Source organism: Cebus imitator, unplaced genomic scaffold, assembly GCF_001604975.1.
Source record: "Cebus imitator isolate Cc_AM_T3 unplaced genomic scaffold, Cebus_imitator-1.0 Scaffold525, whole genome shotgun sequence".
NCBI lineage: Eukaryota > Metazoa > Chordata > Mammalia > Primates > Cebidae > Cebus > Cebus imitator.
This window is the reverse complement of record NW_016107840.1, coordinates 1,295,219-1,304,297: the sequence shown is the minus strand read 5'-3', so window position 1 is coordinate 1,304,297 and position 9,079 is coordinate 1,295,219. Positions and strand designations below refer to the sequence as shown.

The window sequence follows — 9,079 nt, the reverse complement described above, 5'->3', positions numbered from 1 at the left end:
TTGGTAATAGGGAGGCCTAGGGTGGCTCTAATCTGCAAATTCAGCTTCATTTAGAAATCATTTCATTGAATATTTTATTCAAAAGCTTTGATCTTCATTAGAAGTCAAGATAGGCACTAGAATAAAAATGTTAGGTTTTAAGCCATGGCCTGTGGTTCAGAGACTATCAGGAAATGGGATAAAACCTAGAAACCAAAGTGGAGATTTGGCCAGGTATCCCACTTCACCAATTTGTTGTTGTTATGTTTTTATTTGTTCAATATTCAAGGGCATTATCTTATGTGTATTCCCAATAAAGTATGTATTTTGATATCCAGCTCTGTTAATGTTTTAATGTGTATTTCACAGGTTCCTGTCAGCAAAACTTTGACCAGCCATGGATTTCCTTGTCCAAAATCCAAAAGGGAGAATGACTAACTGTGGTTTGCAAGTCTTCTTCTTCTTCTTTTTTTTTTGGTCAGCATTACTCCCTGCACATCTACATAGATACAGGCATACCTCAGAGATATTGTGGGTTCAGTTCCAGACCACTGCAATAAAGCAAATATTGCTGTAAAGTGAGACACACAAATTTTTTGGTTTCCCAGTGCATATAAAAGTTACATTTACACTATACTGTAGTTTCTTAAGTGTGCAGTAGCATCATGTCTGAAAAACAAAGTATATGCCTTAATTAAAAATACTTTATTGCTAAAGCATGCTAACAATTATCTGCTTCAGTGGTGACGGCTGCTGACTGATCAGGGTGGTGGTTGCTGAAGGTTAAAGAAGCTGTGGCAATTTAAAAAAGTAAGACAATAAAGCTTGCAACATCGATTGACTTCTACTTTCACAAAAGTGTCTCTGTGGCAAGTGATGCTGTTGATAACATTTTACCTTCAAAATTGGAGTCAACCCTCTCAAACTCTACTGCTGCTTTGTCAATTAAGATTATGGAATACCCTAAGTTTTTTGTTGTTATTTCAACAATGATCATTGCATCTTCATCTAGAGGAAATTCCATCTCATGAAACCATTTTCTTTGCTCATCCATAAGAAGAGACTCCTCATTCATTTAAATTCTATCATAAGATTGCAGCCATTCTGTCACATCTTCAGGATCCACTTTTAATTCTAGGTCTCTTGCTATTTCCACCACATCTGCAGTTACTTCCTTTACTGAAGTCTTGAATCCCTCAAAGTCATCCATGAGGACTGTAATCATCTTCTTCCAAACTCCTGTTAATGTTGATATTTTGACATCCTCCCATGAACCATGAATGGTCTTAGTGGCATCCAGAATGGTGAATCCTTTCCAAAATGGTTTCAATTTACTTTGTCCAGATCCATTGGAGGAATCACTACCGACTGCAGCTATAGCCTTATAAAATGTGTTACTTAAATAACAAGACTTGAACGTCAAAACTACTCCTTAATACATGGGTTGCAGGATAAATGTTGTGTTAGCAGGCATGAAAACAGGATTCATCTCCTTGTAATTCTTCATCAGAGAACTTCAGGGTGATCATGCGCGTTGTCAATGAGCAGTAATATTTTGAAAGAAATCTTTTTTTTCTGAGCAGTAAGTCAACAGTGGGCTTAAAATATATATTAAGCAAACCATGCTATAAACAGAGATGCTGTCATTGAGGCTTTGTTTCATTTACAGAGCCCAGGAAGGGTAGATTTAGCGTAATTCTTAAGTGCCCTAGGATTTTCAGAATAGTAAATGGACACTGGACAAGTCACCAGTTGCATTAGCCCCCAACAAGAGAGTCAGCCTGTCCTTTGATGCTTTGAAGCCAGGCATCGACTTCTCTCTAGCTATGAAAGTCCTAGATGGCATCTCCTTCCAATATAGGGCTGCTTTGTCTACATTGAAAATCTATTTAATGTAGCCACCTTCATCAGTGATCTTAGCTAGATCTTCTGGATACCTTGCTGCAGCTTCCCCGTCAGCATTTCCTGCTTCATCTTGCACTTTTTTGTTATAGAGATGGCTTCTTTCCTTAAACCCTATGAACCAACCTCTACTTGCTTCCATCTTTTCTTCTGCAGGTTCCTTACCTCTCTTAGCCTTCATAAAATTGAAGAAAGTTAAGGCCTTGCCCTGGGTTAGGCTTTGGCTTAAGGGAATGCTGTGGCTGGTTTGATCATCTGTCTAGACCACTAAAATTTTCTCCGTATCAGCAGTAAGGCTGTTTCACTTTCTTATCATCCATGTGTTCACTGGAGTAGCACTTTTAATTTTCTTCAAAATCTTTTCCTTTGCTTTTGCACCTTGGCTGACTGGCACAAGAGGCCAGCTTTTGTCCTGTCTCAGCTTTTGACATGCCTTCCTCACTAAGCTTCGTTGAGAGGGGGGAACCCTGCAAAAGCCTAGGCAAGGGTCTGAAGCCTCAGCATGTTCTCATATAAACATAGAATTAGAAAAGAATAAGAGATATAGTTACATAGTTATTCCTATATATAATCATAAATAATCACATAGCTATTCATATGTAATCATAAATATAAACATATAATCATATAATCTTTAATCTTATTAATGAGTCTCAGGTCAAGAAGTATGGGACTGAAACGGCATTGGAAAAGAGGTGACCCTAAGGCAAGATGCTCTAAGTCCTTTGTCACGCCCACATAAAGACTGCTGGAGGACGCCTCAGCTGTGCCACAGTGTCTGTGCTGTGAAAGAGCCTGCTGTTTAGCCAGCTAGGGAAGGAGACATCCAAGATGGCTGAGACATCTCCTTCCTTGGGGGAGTGAGGAGAAAACTCCGCTCTTCCAAGCTCTTGTTGTAGGCCTGACAGCTGTCAGAGAGACGAACAGGCATCAGGGACTTAGTTGTCTCTATGGGGTGCTGTGCTTTAGGGATCACATTCCATGTTTACTTTCAAGTTCTGCTTCTGTACCTGGTTCCTCTTTTTCTTAGAAGATAAGAATTAGTAAAAGTAACATAAATCCTAGTGACCTTGTTATTTCTTGACAAGTATGAAAAAAGTGCTGATGCCTTAGGTTTTCTCCTTGTCGTGGCTTCTTTGAATTCTTGGGCCCCTGTCTCCAAGACACGTGATTTACCTGACCCTATCACTGACCACCATTACTCACCCTACCTACCCTTTCCCCAGCTTTGTACTCAATAAAAGTCAGAGTGTCCAGGCACTCTGGGCCACTGCTGGGCTCTGCGCTTTGGTTGCAGTGGACCCCTGTGCCCAAACTCTGTTTTCTCTTTCTTGGTGTCTTGTGTCTTTTATTTCCACAGTTTCTCGTCTCCACACAAGCAGAGAGGGACTCACGGGACCCTGCAGGGCTGGACCCTACACTTAGTCATTTCTAGTTTTTGATTGAAAGGGAGAGATGTAAAACTTCCCTTCATTTGAACACTTAGAGGCCATTGTGGGGTTATTAATTGTCCTAATTTCAGTAGCGTTGTGTCTCAAGATATAGAAAGGCCCCAAGAGAGGGAAAAAGATGGGGAACACCTGGTCAATGGAGCAATCAGGACATCTACATTTATTGATTTAATTTTGCTATTTTATATGACTGTGGTTTTTCATGCACCCTCCCTAATTACAACAGTAACATCAGAGATTAATAATCATGATCACAGATATAATAATATAAATAACATATAATATGTTGATATTATATCTGTGATCATTATTATATAGTAGAATAATATTATAACAGATATTATAATAATAATAAAGATTGAAATATTGTGAGAATTACCAAAATGTGACACAGAGACAGGAAGTGAGCACATGTTCTTGAAAAAAATGGTGACCGTAGACTTGTCTGATATGGGATTGCTACAAACCTTTAATGTGTAAAAACACTAGAGCAAAGTACAATAGAACAAGGTATCCCTGCAGTGCTACGACAAAGGTGACATGGAGCACTGGATTTGTTGGCGTCACTGCTCATCTAGAAACTTGGAAGGAGGCTGGGCAGACCCCTTGCCAGCTCTAGCTCTTGTTCACATGAACTCAAATCTTCCCAGACTCTGAATTGCTAGAAATTCTTCCTATCCTACCACTGACCAGCTGAGGGTGTCTGTATTTTCTGCTGCTCCAAACCTGATGCCTGGGTCTCCTGGGATGAAATGACATCTGGGGATGCTGTTATCCTGTTGCATCTCTGCTCTGGCTTCTAGGTCTCACCCCATTTTCTGGTGATCTCCAATCCACATGCCGTTCAGTTAGGACCTGACGTTCTTATAGCTCCCACTCGAGGAGTCTCTAGATTGCTTTTTTTTTTTTTTTTTTTGAGACGGAGTTTCGCTCTTGTTACCCAGGCTGGAGTGCAATGGCGCTATCTCGGCTCACCGCAACCTCCGCCTCCTGGGTTCAGGCAATTCTCCTGCCTCAGCCTCCTGAGTAGCTGGCATTACAGGCACGCGCCACCATGCCCAGCTAATTTTTTGTATTTTTAGTAGAGACGGGGTTTCACCGTGTTGACCAGGATGGTCTAGATCTCTTGACCTCGTGATCCACCTGCCTCGGCCTCCCAAAGTACTGGGATTACAGGCGTGAGCCACAGCGCCCGGCTCTAGATTGTTAACCTTCTGCTTCAGGAAACGCTCTCCTCCTGAATAACTCCTCAATTGTGGAAGAAATCACATTTTCTCCAGTCCCTACACCTCTGCCTGCTCATGAAATGCTGCATTCCTGGGGTGACTAGGTAGCTCCCGTTCTGCTGTCTACACCTCACTCACCCTTCCCTAAGGGCATGGGAGATTTGTCTGGTGGGCCAGTGGGTAGTCCCTTCTCTGCACTCTTCTTTGGAGCCCCTGCCCACAGGGTTCACTTGTGTCCATGCACACTTGTGCCTCTGTCACCAGCCCCTTCAGGGCCTGACTTAAAAGGTAACTTCTCGGTGAGCTCTTCCCTGGTTACCTTACTGGAAACTCTGTTCTACCTTCAACACTGACCACGCCTTATTCCTCTTCACTGCTTTAATTTCCTCTTTAGCTCACATTACTATTAAAAATATGTATGTATACATACACATACACTCACAAACACTTTTTAATAGAGATAACTTAGTTATCTTTTTGTTTGACTCCTCCAATCATGTTCTGATGAATGTTTTACCACTGACTGTTCACAGAGGGTGGGGTGGGGACGATGGGTAGTGCTTGCCAGTGGTGTAAACATTCCCACCAGGGCTAATTTGCAAGAATGGCTATGTTCAAAAACCGGCTTGCAAAATTCCTGAGAATTTCACAATTTGGTCTTGCAAACCCATTTAAGCCAGTTCTAAGATACCACGGGCTGTCCCCACAGTGAGACATTCCATGAGGGTGTCCCATGAGGGTGGAGGTTTCTGCATGCTTTGTTAACTCCTATAACTTCAACCCTCTACATAGTTTTTGGTCCATAGTAGAAGTTTCATAATTAGCTGTTAGATGAAAGAATGAGTATAAACACATACTTCATAATTGGGATAATTATATATAAAGAACGATGCATTCTGTTATTTTCACTTATGCTCATAATGAGAACTTTGCCCATGCAGTTACATCTTATTCTAGAATATTTAAATGATGCTTCAATGATTAACCTTGGGGTACACTTTGTTGCACTGCTATTTTATATTTAGGTAAATTTCATCTCATTAAAAATAACACTATTATACATATCTTTGAACATAAATATTTACTCACATTAACTAGGTCAGACATGGTGGCATATTGCTTGTGGTTAATAAAATTATACTAAAAGAAGTCTGAGAAATAAGTTTGAGAAGATTTTGATAATATTCTGAAATTAAAATGACATATGAATGTTTGACCAAATACAACTGATATTAGAATTTTAAGAAACTAAGCTAATTAGTTTTTTAATTTTTAAGAAATTTGGTATATACCATAAAACAGATAAGGAACCCAGAAAATTGACTTTCTATAGATACAAATGTAATATGTAAAACAATACTATGCAGGATAGACATTAAAAATATGTTGGGGGTAATTTGTAGCAATATGAAAAAATTAACTTAGATTCATGCTTAGTATTATATTGTAAAACAAAGCCAAAGTAGATAAAATAATTTTAAAAAAACCCTAAAATTGCTAAAGTTAGAAAATACATTTAATACAAAGACTATGGAAATGAGAATTTTTCAAGGATTAAAGCAATAGAAAAAAATAAATAAGTTCAACAAACTTAAAAATATAATAAAAATTTAAAATTATATTCTACAAACACTAACAGAGTTAAAATTGAAATAAAAATTGTGACAACTGTGACAGGTATAGTTTTGTTAAAATCTTATCCCAAACTACAAAATTCTATGAGGTCAGAAATGGACAAGAGGTTAAATAATACAACAATAAGTTTTATTTTAAGTAAAGTATAAATGATAAACACACATTAGGAAAAATAAAAATAAAGCAATACAAAGTAGAATTTTATAAGCATAGCTCGTATGCTTAGTTCAAGTCTCTTTTCATTTATCACACCACCTGGATTGATTCCATTTTAATTCTGCCATGTCTTCACTGAGTTATTCATTGATTCAAATGTGGATCTCAATTTGTCCATTCCAAATTCAGTCATGGAGGCTCCAAAGGAAGTATCAGAAGCTTGCCAAGGTAACCAACAGATCCTAAAGCTGATGTGTGATTGTATTGTCCTGAGAAATATTAGAATAACATTCTTTTGTTCTTCCTCAAGAGAAGTAAAACCTCAAAGACTCAGTAAGCCAGAAGCAAATATATTTCAGATCCAAGTGAATTGCCTTGAGATTCCTTCACATTTGGCCCCTATGTGAAGCTTAAACACAGAGATAAGTGCATTTGTGTGCACTGGATTCCACTGGTGAAATTTTGTTATGAAAACAAGGATCATTATGAGAGTATCCAGCTTCAGAGGGGGCTGTGCGTCACTAAATCATGGATTGCCAGGTGGTAGAAGAGATGGCAATTTTTGTCTGATCTGAACCTGCAGAGGCCCCATCTCCACACAAACCAGTTGGGCACTGATGGTATTTGTTTGTTTTGTTTCCATGTCACTGATATAGACTTCAGAAAGTTATGGCTGCAAGGATTATGAATGCCAGCCTGGGAGGCTCAAAGGACTCAGGGAGAAAACAAGCACCAATAGTTATTTTAAGAGTAATGACAATGATTATGACAAATAGCTGGCTACGATTTTTGAGAGATGAGAACATGAGGTGAACTTTGTGTTCTCTCTGGTTTCTGCATGGAGTCACTTTTCACACTGTGACATGAGGAAGTAGAGCTCCGTAAAGAGCTGCAGTCTCACTCATCAGTAAAGTTGGATGTTCGGGGCCATGAGGGTGTGGGGCACCTAGCCACTGTCATGGAGCTACTTAGAAAAGGGAACTAGTAGCCATTCCACAACGTACACATCTTTCAAAACACTGTGACATATACCATAACATATATAACTTTTCAATAATTAAAAAAAAAAAAAAAAAAAACTATGGGGGAAAAAAAAAAAAAAAAAAAAAAAAAAAAGAAAAGGGGCACCAAAAATATTTGGGATCTCTTGAGTCTTTGGCTGAGCACTGTACTTCATGTGCACAAGGCAGGACTGAGAGCTGCAGCTACTGGGGCTCTGAGTCAGAAGGTGGCTTCTGAGGTCATAGAGTTCTGAGAGATGCTGGAGTTCTAACCAGCAAGATCAGAATGAGCTCACTGAATGAGATGCCAAATGGGCAATGCCTCAGAGTAGGGCTCTGTTAACCCTGGACTAAGGGCTACTCTAGATGTGCCTTAACAAAGCTGAGATCATTCCTTGTCAGACTGATGCTTATCCACCAGTAAATAAACTGCCTGTTACAGCAAAAATTGATACCTTTTGAAGGAAGAAAAAGAAATTCATTTCTCAACAATGTAACTAACATATGATTGAAAATGGAATGTAACCAGGCTGCTCCTTCTCCCCCTTTCTCTCGTGGAGGCTGAGAGACTGGCCTTACACAACATGGCTGCCTGGTGGGTCTGCTGTCCTAGAGTGGACAGAAGCAAGTGACTCTGTAGTCAACTTCTGACTTGGACTCTGAAGCTCATTACAGAAAGATCTAGAAGAGGTAAAGGTGTTGCTGGAAAAGGCTACTAGGAAAAGAATATATGATGCCCTTAGAGCTGAAAAATCCAAGATTGAGACAGAAATCAAGAACAAGATGCAACAGAAATCACAGAAGAAAGCAGAACTTCTCGACAATGAAAAGCCAGCTGCTGTGGTTGCTCCCATTACAACAGGCTATACAGTGAAAATTAGTAATTATGGATGGGATCAGTCAGATAAGTTTGTGAAAATCTACATTACCTTAACTGGAATTCATCAAATTCCCACTGAGAATGTGCGGGTGCATTTCACAGAGAGGTCATTTGATCTTTTGGTAAGGAATCTAAATGGGAAGAGTTACTCCATGATTGTGAACAATCTCTTGAAACCCATCTCTGTGGAAGGCAGTTCCAAAAAGTCAAGACTGATACAGTTCTTATCTTATGTAGAAAGAAAGTGGGAAACACAAGGCGACTCAGGTTGAAAAAAGAGTGCAAAGAAAAAGAGAAGCTCTCCTATGACACTGAAACAGATCCAAGTGAGGGATTGATGAATGTTCTAAAGAAAATTTCTGAGGATGGAGATGATGATATGAAGCGAACCATTAATAAAGCCTGGGTAGAATCGAGAGAGAAGCAAGCCAAAGGAGATACAAAATTTTGAGACTTCAAAGTCCTTTTTGGGAACTGTGATGTGATGCGGAAATACTGATGTTTCCAATAAGGGAATATTGGTGAGCTGCATATATAAATTTGACAGATAGCTATTTACATAGCCTTCTAAGTAAAGGCAGTAAATTCTCCATTTCCTGCTGGAGGATTTATTTAAATGAAATATGCTTATTAAACACACACACACTAAAATAACATATGATTGAAAATTACTAGGCATGAGAAGAAGTAGGAAAAGTCAATATAAACAGACTCAAATGAGACAAATTTTTCAATTAGCAGGCATGGACTTTAAAACAGCTAATATAAATGTACTGAAAGATTTCAATGAAAAAATAAGCAGAATAGTTGAACAGAAGGGGAACAGGATCAGAGACATGGAAACCAGAA

The 9,079-nt window shown here is 39.0% G+C and overlaps 1 pseudogene across 1 annotated transcript; it reads left to right on the top strand.

Moving 5' to 3' along the window:
• The first annotated feature begins 8,025 nt into the window (after nt 1-8,025).
• Nucleotides 8,026-8,868, top strand: LOC108293234 (annotated as a pseudogene). The gene has a single exon (XR_001820604.2). The product of XR_001820604.2 is annotated as a calcyclin-binding protein-like (transcript).
• The last annotated feature ends 211 nt before the right edge of the window (nt 8,869-9,079 follow it).